General features: G+C 45.1%; 1 long non-coding RNA gene across 1 annotated transcript; it reads left to right on the top strand.

Annotated features, from left to right (window-relative positions):
* The first annotated feature begins 2,023 nt into the window (after positions 1-2,023).
* LOC144485070 (uncharacterized) lies at positions 2,024-12,159 on the top strand. The gene is made up of 3 exons (XR_013496141.1): positions 2,024-2,141; positions 2,972-3,160; positions 8,737-12,159. It is a non-coding gene; the product is annotated as an uncharacterized LOC144485070 (long non-coding RNA).
* The last annotated feature ends 250 nt before the right edge of the window (positions 12,160-12,409 follow it).

The following is a 12,409-nucleotide window of genomic DNA, read 5'->3' as shown; positions in this document are numbered from 1 at the left end:
TCCTGCTTATTATTGTTGAGCTGTAGTAGGACAAAATGTCACTGTGGCATTGCTGTTTAATGTCAGAAAATGAGGCAGCTCCGCCTGGCGGCACAATTCCATGCTTAACACACCAAGAATGGAACACACATAAAAGCAGCAAGAGACTGACAGGAGACACAGACAAAGGAGAATGGACCGACTGATCATTTGTGTAAAGTGTTCATGAAAAGATCAGCCATGATCTTATTGAATGGCGGTGCAGGCTCGAGCTGACAAATGGCCGACTGCTGCTCCACGCATTTATAATCTCATATTCTTCTTTGGATCCAATACTATTTAATTTATTTTGTTATCCATGATTGGGCCACTTTCCAGTTATGTTTACGTGCCAGAAAGGAATGTATAACTCTTTCATTACATACAACTATGCCTTAAATATTAAACATTAAATATTAGCCATTGCCTATCGACCATTATGCCATTTTATGAATGTATTAATCCGTAATATATTTTAGCAAACTCACCTCTCATAACTTCCTAGTTTACTTTATTTAGGTTTAGGATTCTCGTTCAGGATTGGATCTGAGTCATGCTTCTGGACTGATGGGAGATGTTCCACAAAGCAGTCATTCAATCTACCAATGCAGAGCACATCATTAGCAGTGAAATTTTAGAAAAAATATAATGTTGCAAAAGCTAATTCTCCTGCATATAGACACTGAACTGTGAGGAAAGATAATGCGGCCTTCCATTCGGGAACTTCTGATATTTCTTCCCTTTCCTCAACCAATCCTCTCACCGCTCTGTGGCAGGCAGGGTTCTCAAGTGTGTCGCTCCCATGTCCCACACTTGGAACATTTCCAATCAGTTCACAATGATGATTGAATTTTTGATAACAGTTTCTAGTCACCTGCCATTTTCATTCTGCATCTCACGCTCACATGGATCATTCTGTCCTGGGTCTTTCCTGGTGTTCAGAGCACCTCTCCTCCATTCAGATTTTTCTTACTTTATGTATCTGATGATTATCCCTTTCACTGCGTAACTAATTCTTATTATTTAATGCATGTGTGCATGTCACAGATATTCCATTTCGTTCTTTTTCACATGAGCCCCTCTCCTCTCCATTTGCCTGTAATGTATTACATTTCTAACTTCAACCAGTTCTGATGGGCAGATGTTGATCTGAAATATTTGCTATTAACTGTTTGTCTCTGCAGCAGCTCACTTGTTATGTAATTACAGAACTTCGAAACTAAATTCATACTTCCTGCATTCATACCGTTTGAAGTCAGTACTAAAGTTGAGAGGAGTTTTCAGAGAGGTGAGTGAAATCGTGATCAGTTTCAATGGAGTAAATTGAAAGAAAATGTTTCTGTGAACCACTGGCACGGCTCATTGTGAATGATATAAAAGATCAAAGAAAACCGTCATTTGTCGTTACAATTGGCAGCAAATTGCTGTGACCTTGAATATGATGCCTGTAATCAAAGCCAATTAGAATGAAAAGTAAATTCAAAATGTCATTGGACAAATAAGGATAGGAATACATTTTGAGGCTGTACTTTAGATAAGAGGAAGTATTACACTAAAGGGAGAGGAAATCTCTTTCGGAATGCTGATGGGTTTAAATTTAATTCCTTGTGCTGTTTTATTCAATGTAATGGTGGCCTGTGTAACTAACCCAGGAAGAGTTTAATTAAAACCAGGTTAGAGTCCAACAGGTTTATTTGGCAGCAAATGCCATTAGCTTTCAGCGCTCCGAAAGCTAATGGCATTTGCTACCAAATAAACCTGTTGGACTTTAACCTGGTGTTGTTAAAACTCTTACTGTATTTAACCCAGTCCAACGCCGGCATTTCAACACCATAACTAACCCAGGATACAGCGCGCGGGTGAATACGGTCGATCTCATTCAGAATGGTCCGCACGGCGCAGCTGCCGTTCGGCCGCGTCCTCGGATACCGCCTGTCTGCGCGGAGCATGCGCGGTGCGGTTCCCGGAAGTTCAGCGGGGTCGCGCGCAGCCGCAGTAATACCGAGCCGGAGGTCGGAGCAGAGGCGCCGGGTCCGGCGGCCGTGCGGCGAGGGAGCTGGGGGAGCGGCACCATGAAGCGGATGGTGCAGCGAGGCCACCCTCACCGCCCCATATGGAACAGTGTGAGTGAGAGGAAACAGAGAGCAGTGGTTAATGGTTGTTTTTCAGACTGGAGGAAGGTTTCCAGTGGAGTTCCCCAGGGCTCGGTGTTAGGAGCCCTGCTCTTCCTGATATATATTAATGACACACACCTTGGTGTACAGGACACAAGCTCAACATTTCCACACGCCACCAAACTTGGAGGCATTGGCAGCTGTGAGGGGGAAAGTGGGAAACTTCAAAAGGACACAGGCAGCTTGGTGGAATGGGAGACAAGTGGCAGTGGGGAAAGTTCCTGCACCGATTGTCCTGCAGCTGCCCCTGGGGAGCATGCCCACTCTCAGTGCCTGGGCAAGTCAGTGTGTTGGATAGAGCGCTTTCTGGGGCGCAGAGAATTGTTTTCATTCATGTGATGTGTTCATCACTGGCTTGGCCAGCATTTATTGCACTAATTTCCCTTGAACTGAGTGGCTTGTTTGGCCATTTCAGAGGGCATTAAAGAGTCAAAAACATACTGTGGGTCTGGAGTCACAGGGAGGCCAGAACAGGTAATGTGGGTGGATTTCCTTTCCTAAAGGGGTATCAGTGAACCAAATGGGTTTTTACAACATGGCCATCATTAGACCTTTAATTCCAGATTTTAATTGAGCTCAAATTGCACACTGTGCTGAGGTGATAATCAGGTCTCATTGAATTGCACTGGACCTCTGGGTCACTAGTCCAGTGACAATACCACTACGCCATTACCTCCTCACGTGGGAACTGTGGCCGCCACGAGCAGATATCAGCAAGTAGTTTATTGTAGGCTGATTGTCTGTGAGCTGAAACATGAACTCTGTTTCTCTCTTCACAGATGCTGCCTGACCTGTTGTGTATTCCAGAATTTTCACCTTGTTTCAGATGTCCAGCGTCCACATGATTTCACCTGTGAATTATTGCAGCGGTTGCTCAGAAAACTGAGGCCTGAAATAGACAAATTAAGAGCGATTTTGAATCAAGCTGGATGTTGGTTTTGGAATTCAGCCCGTCAGTTTCTGTGAAGGTATGTTTTTGTTTGGGTGACTTTAGTGTGTGGAAGCAGGAGAAAGTGATGGGTTTAATTCTGAGTAAATTTGAGAGCAGTAGGGTCAAAACACTTCTGATCAAAGATCATTAACTGTGTCTTGTACAGTTAAAGAAACATTGCACACTCACATACAATAAGTGTTGGACAGAGAATCAATTCCACATTGAAATGCAGTATCAGACTGAGTTAATTCCACACTGAAAACTGTAACAGAGACTGAGAAAAAGAGTTAGTCCCACACACACACTATCAGAACATAAGAAAAAGGAGCGGGAGAAGGCCATTCAGCCCATCAGGCCTGTTCTGCCATTCAGTAAGATCATGGCTGATCTGATTGTGGCCTCAACTCCACTTCAGTGCCTCTCCCCATAACCCTTGATTCTCTTGTGGCTCAAAAATCTGTCTAACTCAAGATTGAATCTATTCAATGACAAAAATTAAGGTTCCCTTAAAATAAGTAATTCCTCCTAATCTCCATCTTAAATTGGAGATGCTTTATCTTTAAACTGTGCCTCTAGTTCCAGTTTCCCCCTACACATTGCAACATCCCACTCAGCATCTACACTGTCAAGCCCTTGAGAATCTTACATGTTTTAGTACAATCCTCGCTCATTCTTCTCCACTGAAAATTGGCCAGACTTGTTTAATTTTTCCTCATAAGAGAACTCCTTCATCTCAGGAATCAGCCTCCACTCGCTGCAGTTTGCTAAGCTGACAGTGACCCACTTCCATACACTAACAGACACTGACACAGACATTATTATCAATTGATTGAGTCAATTCCACATCTACACACAGTAATAGAGATTGACAGAGTGTTAATGCCACACTGCAGTAAAGGATAAAGAATAGAGAAGCGTTAATTCCAGCTTCATGTCCAAATCAGAGATGAACAGTGTTAATGCCCCATTCACATACAGTAATAAAGAATAACAGATACAGAATTAATTCTACATTCACATACGCTAACAAAGATGGACAGAAAGGTAATGGCTAAATTCAGCACAGTCCCAGATGACCATCGGCTGCTCTCTCCTTTCATGAATATCCTCAGCTGGTACAGGAATATGAACCCACGCTGTTGGGGTTACTCTGCATCACAGTCCCGCTGTCCAGCCAACTGAGCAAATCAACCCCCAGGGTAGGACAGAGAACAAAGAAAATTACAGCATAGGAACAGGCCCTTCGGCCCTCCAAGCCTGCACCAACCATGCTGCCTGATTTAACTAAAACCCCCTACGCTTCTGGGGACCATATCCCTCTATTCCCATCTCATTCATGTACTTGTCAAGATGCCCCAAGAGAGGTAATTGCAAACTGAAACACAGGAACTGAGACTGGCGAATCAATTTAATTCCACACTCACTTGCACGAATACAGGCTGACACATCAGAGAATTAATCCATCCTCAAATAAACTGACAGGAAGAAATTCACTGTAGTTCCACCGTGGGATACAGTAACAGAGACTGACAGAGTGAATCGTGCTCTCATGTACAGATTGACAGATAGCAGGAATGAGTTAACTCCACATTCTCATACAGTAACAGAGATGGACAGATAGAGTGTGAATTCCACACTCTAATGGTTCTCACTTGAAGAATTCTTCTGATATGCATAGAGTCATAGAGGTTTACAACATGGAAACAGGCCCTTCAGCCAAACTTGTCCATGCCGCCCCTTTTTAATAAAAAAAAGTAAAGGTAATCCCAATTGCTCGCATTTGGTCCATATCCCTCTATACCCATTGTACCCATGTAACTATCTAAATGCTTTTTAAAAGACAAAATTGTACCCGCCTCTACTACTACCTCTGACAGCTTGTTCCAGACACTCACCATCCTCTGTGTGAAAAAATTGCCCCTCTGGACACTTTTGTATCTCTCCCCTCTAGTTTTAGACTCCCCTACCTTTGGGAAAAGATATAGACTATCCAGCTGATCTGGGCACCTCATTATTTTATAGACCTCTATAAGATCACCACCTACGCTCCAGAAGAAAAAGTCCCAGTTTATCCAGCCTCTCCTTATAACTTAATCCATCAAGTCCCGGTAGCATCCTAGTAAATATTTTCTACACTCTTTCTAGTTTAATAATATCCTTTCTAAAATAGGGTGACCAGAATTGCACACAGTATTCCAAGTGTGGCTTTACCAATGTTTTGTACAACTTCAACAAGACATTCCAAGTCCTGTATTCAGTGTTCTGACCAATGAAACCAAGCATGCCGAATGCCTTCTTCACCACTCTGTCCACCTGTGACTCCACTTTCAAGGAGCTATGAACATGTACCCCGAGATCTCTTTGTTCTGTAACTTTCCCCAATGCCCTACTATTAACTGAGTCAGTCCTGCCCTGGTTCAATCTACCAAAATGCATCATCTCGCATTTAAACTCCATCTGCCATTCGTCAGCCCACTGGCCCAATTGATCAAGATCCCCTTGCAATTGGAGATCACTTTCTTCAACGTCCACTCTGCCACCAATCGTAGTGTCATCTGCAAACTTACTAACCATTCCTCATATATTCTCATCAAATCATGAATATAAATGACAAATAACAGTGGACCTAACACAGATCCCTGAGGCACATCGCTGGTCACAGGCCTCCAGTTTGAAAAACAACTCTCTACAACCACCGTCTGGCTTCTGTCAAGAAGTCAATTTTGTATCCAATTAGATACCTCACCCTGGATCCCATGAGATTTAACCTTATGCAACAACCTACCATGCGGTACCTTGTCAAAGGCCTTGCTAAAGTCCATGTAGACAACATCAACTGCACTGCCCTTCTTGGTTACCCCTTCAAAAAACTCAATCAAATGGCCTCTTCATTGTTTCATTATACTTTCTATCTTCCTCATCCTCCAAGGAGCCCTGGCTTTGGTTCCCCTCCCTTTCACCCTGAAACATCTCCTGAAAGATCACCCATTGTTCTGTGACAGCTTTTCCTGTCAGATTTTGGCTCCAGTTTACTCTGGCTCAATCCCAGCTCCTCCCATTGAGGTTAGTCCTCTTCCCATTCAGAAGTGCTACTTTAGATTGTTCCTTGCTAATATCAAGCTTGTGACACAATGATCACTGTTACTCAAGTGACCACCTCCACCTTGCGTGATGGATTGGGCTACATTCACAACATTTTGTAGTTTCTTGCAGGAGCCAAACCAAGTTGTGATACAACCAGAAATAATGCTTTCTATGGTGCATCTCTAACAGTTGGTGAGAGTCGTAGCTGATGTGCTAAATTTCTTTAGTCTGCTGAGAAAGTAGAGGCGTTGGTGGGGCTTTCTTCACTATAGTGTCGGCATGAGGGGGACCAGGACAGGTTGTTGGTGATCTGGACACCTAAAAACATGAAGCTCTCGACCATTTCTACTTCGTCCCCGTTAATGTAGACAGCGGCATGTTCTCTCTTATGCTTCCTGAAGTAGATGACAATCTCCTTCATTTTGTTGACATTGGGGGACAGATTATTGTTGTCGCACCAGTTCACCAGATTCTCTATCTCGTTCCTGAACTCTCTCATCATTGTTTGCGATCCGGCCCACTGCGGTGGTGTCGTCAGCAAACTTGAAAATCGAATTGGAGGGGAATTTGGCCACACAGTCACAGGTGTATCAGGAGTATAGTAGGGGGCTGAGAACACAGCCTTGTGGGGCACCAGTGTTGGGGATGATCGTGGAGGAGGTGTTGTTGCTTATCGTTTCTGATTGTGGTCTGTGGGTTAGGAAGTTCAGTGTCCAGTCGCAGAGAGAGGAGCCGAGGTCCAGGCCACGGAGTTTGGAGATGAGTTTTGTTGGAATATTGGTGTTGAAGGCTGAGCTGTAGTCAATAAATAGAAGTCTGCTGTAAGTGTCTTTGTTATCTAGGTGTTCCAGGGCTGAGTGCAGGGGCAGGGAGATGGCGTCTGCTGTGTCCTGTTGCGCTGGTAGGCGAACTGTAGTGGATCCAGATAGTCTGGGAGGCTGGAATTGATTTGTGCCATGTCTAATCTTTCGATGCGCTTCCTAATGATGGATGTCTGAGCCACTGGATAATGGTCATTGAGGCACGCTGCTTAGCTTTTCTTTGGCACTGGGATGATAGTCGTCATCTTGAAGCAGGTAGGGACCTGAGATTGTTGTAAAAAGAGGTTGAAGATGTCTGCGAATGCCCCCGCCAGCTGATCCATGCAGGATCTGAGTGCTCGTCCGGGTACCCCATCCGAGGCAGTCACTTTCCTTGGGTTGACCTCTGAGAAAGCTGCTCTGACATTTGCAATGGTGACCTCAGATACAGATTCATCTCAGGCTTCCAGGGTGGAGCGCGTGCTCTCGCTGACCTCTTGCTCAGAACGGGCACAGAATGCATTGAGCTCATCAGGGAGGCGTGCGTTGGAGCCGGTGATTTTTGTTCTTTCTCCAGATATTCCTCTTTTCCACTTCTATATAATGGTGCCCATCCCCCTGCCAGTTTAGTTCAAACCCTCCTCGTCCACATGAGTGACCCTCTCCATGAGGACACAGGCATTGAGTACAGAACCATGCAAGTTATGCTGAGCCTTTTGAAAACTCTGATTGGATCACAGCTGAAGCATTGAGTCCAGTTCTGCTCAGCACACTTGAGGAAACATGTGACGGTGGTTCAGCGGGTGCAGAGGAGATTGACCAGAATGGTTTCAGCAATGAGGGGTTTTAGCCACAAAGTTAGGTTGCAGAAGCTGGGGTTGATCTTTTTGGAGCAAAGCAGATTGAGAGAGAGATCTGATCGAGGTGGACAGGATTATGGCTGGTGTGGTTCAGGTAGACAAAGAAAAGCTAATCCCAATCACTGATAGTTTAAGGACGAGAGGGCACAAGTTGAAGGTTTTGGAAGACATACTGGGGGGAATGTGTGGAAGAACTTCTCATGCAGCGAGTGACAACGTGGAAGTTGCTGTCACTGAGCTTGGAAGCCGAGATGATGAATTATTTCAAAGAGGAATTTGGAGGGACATTTGAGGGAAATAAACTTGTCGGGCTATGGGGATAGAGCAGGAGAATGGGACTGACTGGATTGATCCACGGAGAACCAGCATGGACTGGATGTGGCGAATGGCCTCCTTCCATACGGTAATGACTCTAGTTCCAGTCTCCCCTGGTTTGCTGTTTTTGGACAGTGAAGATTGGAAGCAGAGGCAGACAGTCAGGATGTGGGGAGTTAGACAAAGAGCAGCTCTTGCAGGCACCAGGTGAGAACGAGGATGGACACATTTTAAACAGAGACTGTTTGGTTTTGATTACGATCTGGTTAATCACACGGGAGCAATGATTGGAAATATGAACGTTACAAATGTCCCTGCTCCATCCGGTTATCCCATTCATGGAGCAGTGCAGGGTTTCAGTTCTATCTGAATGTCATTGAATTGTCATAGCACCTACCGCCACTGATCATGCATCTCTTACACAGACACTGAGGCCTGCAGTCACACATTGACAATGTTTGTATCACTGGGGTTCCTTTGTGGATGTTCATTATAATTATATACTGAGATTTATAAATTACTAAAACTGCTCTTTTAAATTTATTTGCAAGACCAGAGATCCTCTGACCTCGGAAGGGAGACCACGACCTGGCAGTGACCCGGAGAATCCGAACACGTGGACCCAGCCATGACCCCAGAGACCCCATCCACTAACCGGCCTTCAACCCGTCCATGCCGGAGTGTGGTGTGAACACCCTCCAAACTCAAACCGCAGCCCGACAGCGACCCGGAACTCCCAACCGCTCAGACCCGACTGCCGACGCAGGAACCGTGACCATGGCAACAAATCCTCCACCCACACACCAACCAAAGCGGAAACAGGATACAGCTACACCCTTGATCCCACAGACTAAACACCGTCTCACAGGCACGACAGGAAGCAGCCACCCCAGGAAGCGTGGGAAACGCGCAGGCTTGCAGGTGAGACTGAAACAATGTGGTTCCAAGGCACCCCTCCCCAGCTTACTCCTGGCAAATGTTCCATCTCTGGAACACAATCTAGATGAACTTAAAACCGGACTCACTTTTCAAAGGGAACTGAGAGACTGCTGTGTGCTCTGTTTCACGGAGACACAGACCACACCTGCTTCACCGGACAGTGCCCTACAACCTCAGGGCTTCTCCATCCACCGAATGGACCGTACAGCGGCCTCAGATAAGCACTTGAATGAGTACGTCACTACAGTAACTGACTTCCTTAGTCATTGCATAGAAGACTGAGCCAAAGAAGCAAATCCATGTTTTTCCCAACCGGAAAGCATGGATGAACAGGGATATCCACTGCTTCCTGAAGTCCAGGTCCGAGGGGTTCCAGTCAGGGGACCCTGAACTGTAAAGAAATCCAGATGTGACCTACAGGGAACCATCAAAGATGCCAAGTGCCAGTACCGGACCAGGCTAGAGTCCGAGGCTCGCCACATGGACTCCCACCATTTATGGTAAGGTCTGAAAGACATAACAGGCTACCAGATGAAGGAATGTAGAATTGCCAGCGACAATGCCCCTCTCCCCGATGGGCTCAATGCATTCTATGTCTGTTTTGAGGAAGAGAGAGGATGCCCTCCACTCTGAAAGCCTTGGCCAAACCTGTATCCGAGGTCACCATCACAGACTTCAGATCAGCCTTCTTGAAAGTTAACCCGCGGAAAGCGACTGGCCTGGATGGGGTACGGGGACAGGCACTTAGATCCAGCGTGGACCAGCTGGCAGGGGTATTCGCAGACATCTTTAACCTCTCCTTTCACCAATCTGAGGTCCCTATCTGCTTCAAGAAGATGACATCATCCCTGTACCAAAGAAAAGCCAGGCATCGTGCCTTCATGACTATTGCCTGGTAGCTCTGACATCCATCATTATGAACTGCTTCGAAAGGTTAGCCATGGCACGGATCAGCTCCAGCCTCCCAGATTGCCTGGATCCACGACAGTTCACCTACTGCTGCAACAGGTCCACAGTAGATGCCATCTCCCTGACCGTGTACTCAACCCTGAAACACCTGGATAACAAAGACACATGTCAGATTCCCATTTATTGATTACAGCTCAGCCTTCAACACCATTATTCCTACAAAACCCATCTTCAAACACCATGGCTAGGGCTTGGTTCCTCCCTCTGCGACTGCATCCTAAACTTCTTAACCCACAGACCGCAATTAGTAAAGATAAGCAACGACACCTCCTCCACGATTATTCTCAACACCAGTGCCCCACAAGGCTGTATCCTCAACCCCTTACGATGCTCCTTATACACTTATGACTGTGTGGCCAAATTCCGCTTCAACTCTATTTTCAAGTTTGCTGATGATACCACCATAGTGGGTCGGATCTCAAACAATGATGAGACGGACTATAGGAATGCGATAGAGAATCTGGTAAATTAGTGCAACGACAATAATCTCTCCCTCAATGTCAACCAAACAAAGGGGATTGTCATTAACTTCAGGAAGCATCATGGAGGACATGTCCCTGTCTACATCAATGGGGATGAAATGGAAATTGTCGAGAGCTTCAGGTTTCTGGGTGTTGAGATCACCAATAACTTGTCCTGGTCCTTCCACGCTGACACTATAGTTAAGTAAGACCTCTAATTTCTCAGGAGACTAAGGAAATTCAGCATTGCCTGTGTGGAGTTTGCACATTCTCCTCGTGTCTGCGTGGATTTCCTCCGGGTGCTCCGGTTTCCTCCCACAGTCCAAAGATGTGCGGGTTAGGTTGATTGGCCGTGCTAAGATTGCCCCTTAGTGTCCTGAGATGTGTAGATTAGAGGGATTAGTGGGTAAATGTGTAGGGATATGGGTAGGCCTGGGTGGGATTGTGGTCGGTGCAGACTCAATGGGCCAGATGGCCTCTTTCTGCACTGTCGGGTTTCTATGATTTCCGCTATGACTCTCACCAGGTCTTTCAGATGCACCAAAGAAAATACCCTTTCCAGATGTATCACAGCTTGGTATGGCTCCTGCTCTTACCAAGACCGCCTTAAACTACGAACAGTTCTTAAAGTAGCGCAGTCCATCACACAAATCAGCCTCCCATCCATTGACTCCGTCTGCACTTCCCATCACATCAGAAAAGCAGTCAGCATAATCAAACACCCCCACACACCCCGGACATTCTCTCTTCCACGTTCTTCCAACAGGAAAAAGATACAAACGTCTGAGATCATGTACCAACCAACTCAAGAACCGCATCTTCCCTGCTGCCATCAGACTTTTGAGTGGACCTGCCTTATATTGATCTTTCGCTACAGACTAGTTATGAATGTAACACTACATTCTGCACTCTGTCATTTCTTTCTCCCCATGTACTCTATGAATGGTATGCTTTGCTTGTATAGCGCACAAGAAAAAATACTTTTCACAGTATGCCAATACATGTGACAACAGTAAATCAAATTGAAAAAGGGCTGTGTATTATTCCCTCACCTGTAATTGGGTTACAATGAGTAAATTATTCCTGACAGGCAAATCATTGAACCAATCAATGTTAGTTTGAAGTTTCCTCACCTGAGTCGCAATGAACAGTGCAGTGAGCTCCTCACACACAGTATGTCTGTTCTCTCTCAGAGTGCATCAGTTCCACAGTCTCAGGCAGCAGAAATGGTTGCAGAGACACATTTTCAATCCAACAATCAATCAGAGCAGGAGAGACAGACATTGTTTCCATGTCATCCCAAGTCAGTACCACTGACAGGTAGATTCATAAATCCCAGTCCAAATTCTCACCCGCTATCAGATTGTCAGTGTGTCAGTCCTACAATTTTGTAGCATTAGTTGCAATTCAATTAAATACCAGATAGAAATAAATGATTGTATAATCTGAGACACACACTGATTATTACAATAAGGATACATATAAATTGGTACAAACTGAGATACAGATCACATACCTGACTTAAAGCCTCAGACGTGTAGGGCAGAAATTGTAATAATTCTCAGTCAAACAGAGCTCAACATTAAAGTATAAAGTTTTCCCAAACAGAGTGAATGATGAAGGCATCAATTTGATTATTAAAATGTGAATTACACTTACCTTTACTTAACAATGGCGTGTTAGATGAAAAGATGCATGATCCTCCACAATTGTGCTCACACAGAAAGTGATTTAATACAAGGCAAAAATTAGAATTAAAAAAAAAACCTGCAGCATCAATGGCCTGTTTCTGCACTGAAATTTCAATGTGGAATGAATCCAGACTGTTAAACTGTCCCAGAGTCTGCGGTTATGT

This window comes from Mustelus asterias, unplaced genomic scaffold (assembly GCF_964213995.1).
Source record: "Mustelus asterias unplaced genomic scaffold, sMusAst1.hap1.1 HAP1_SCAFFOLD_152, whole genome shotgun sequence".
Lineage (NCBI taxonomy): Eukaryota > Metazoa > Chordata > Chondrichthyes > Carcharhiniformes > Triakidae > Mustelus > Mustelus asterias.
This window is presented reverse-complemented; position numbering and strand designations above follow the sequence as displayed.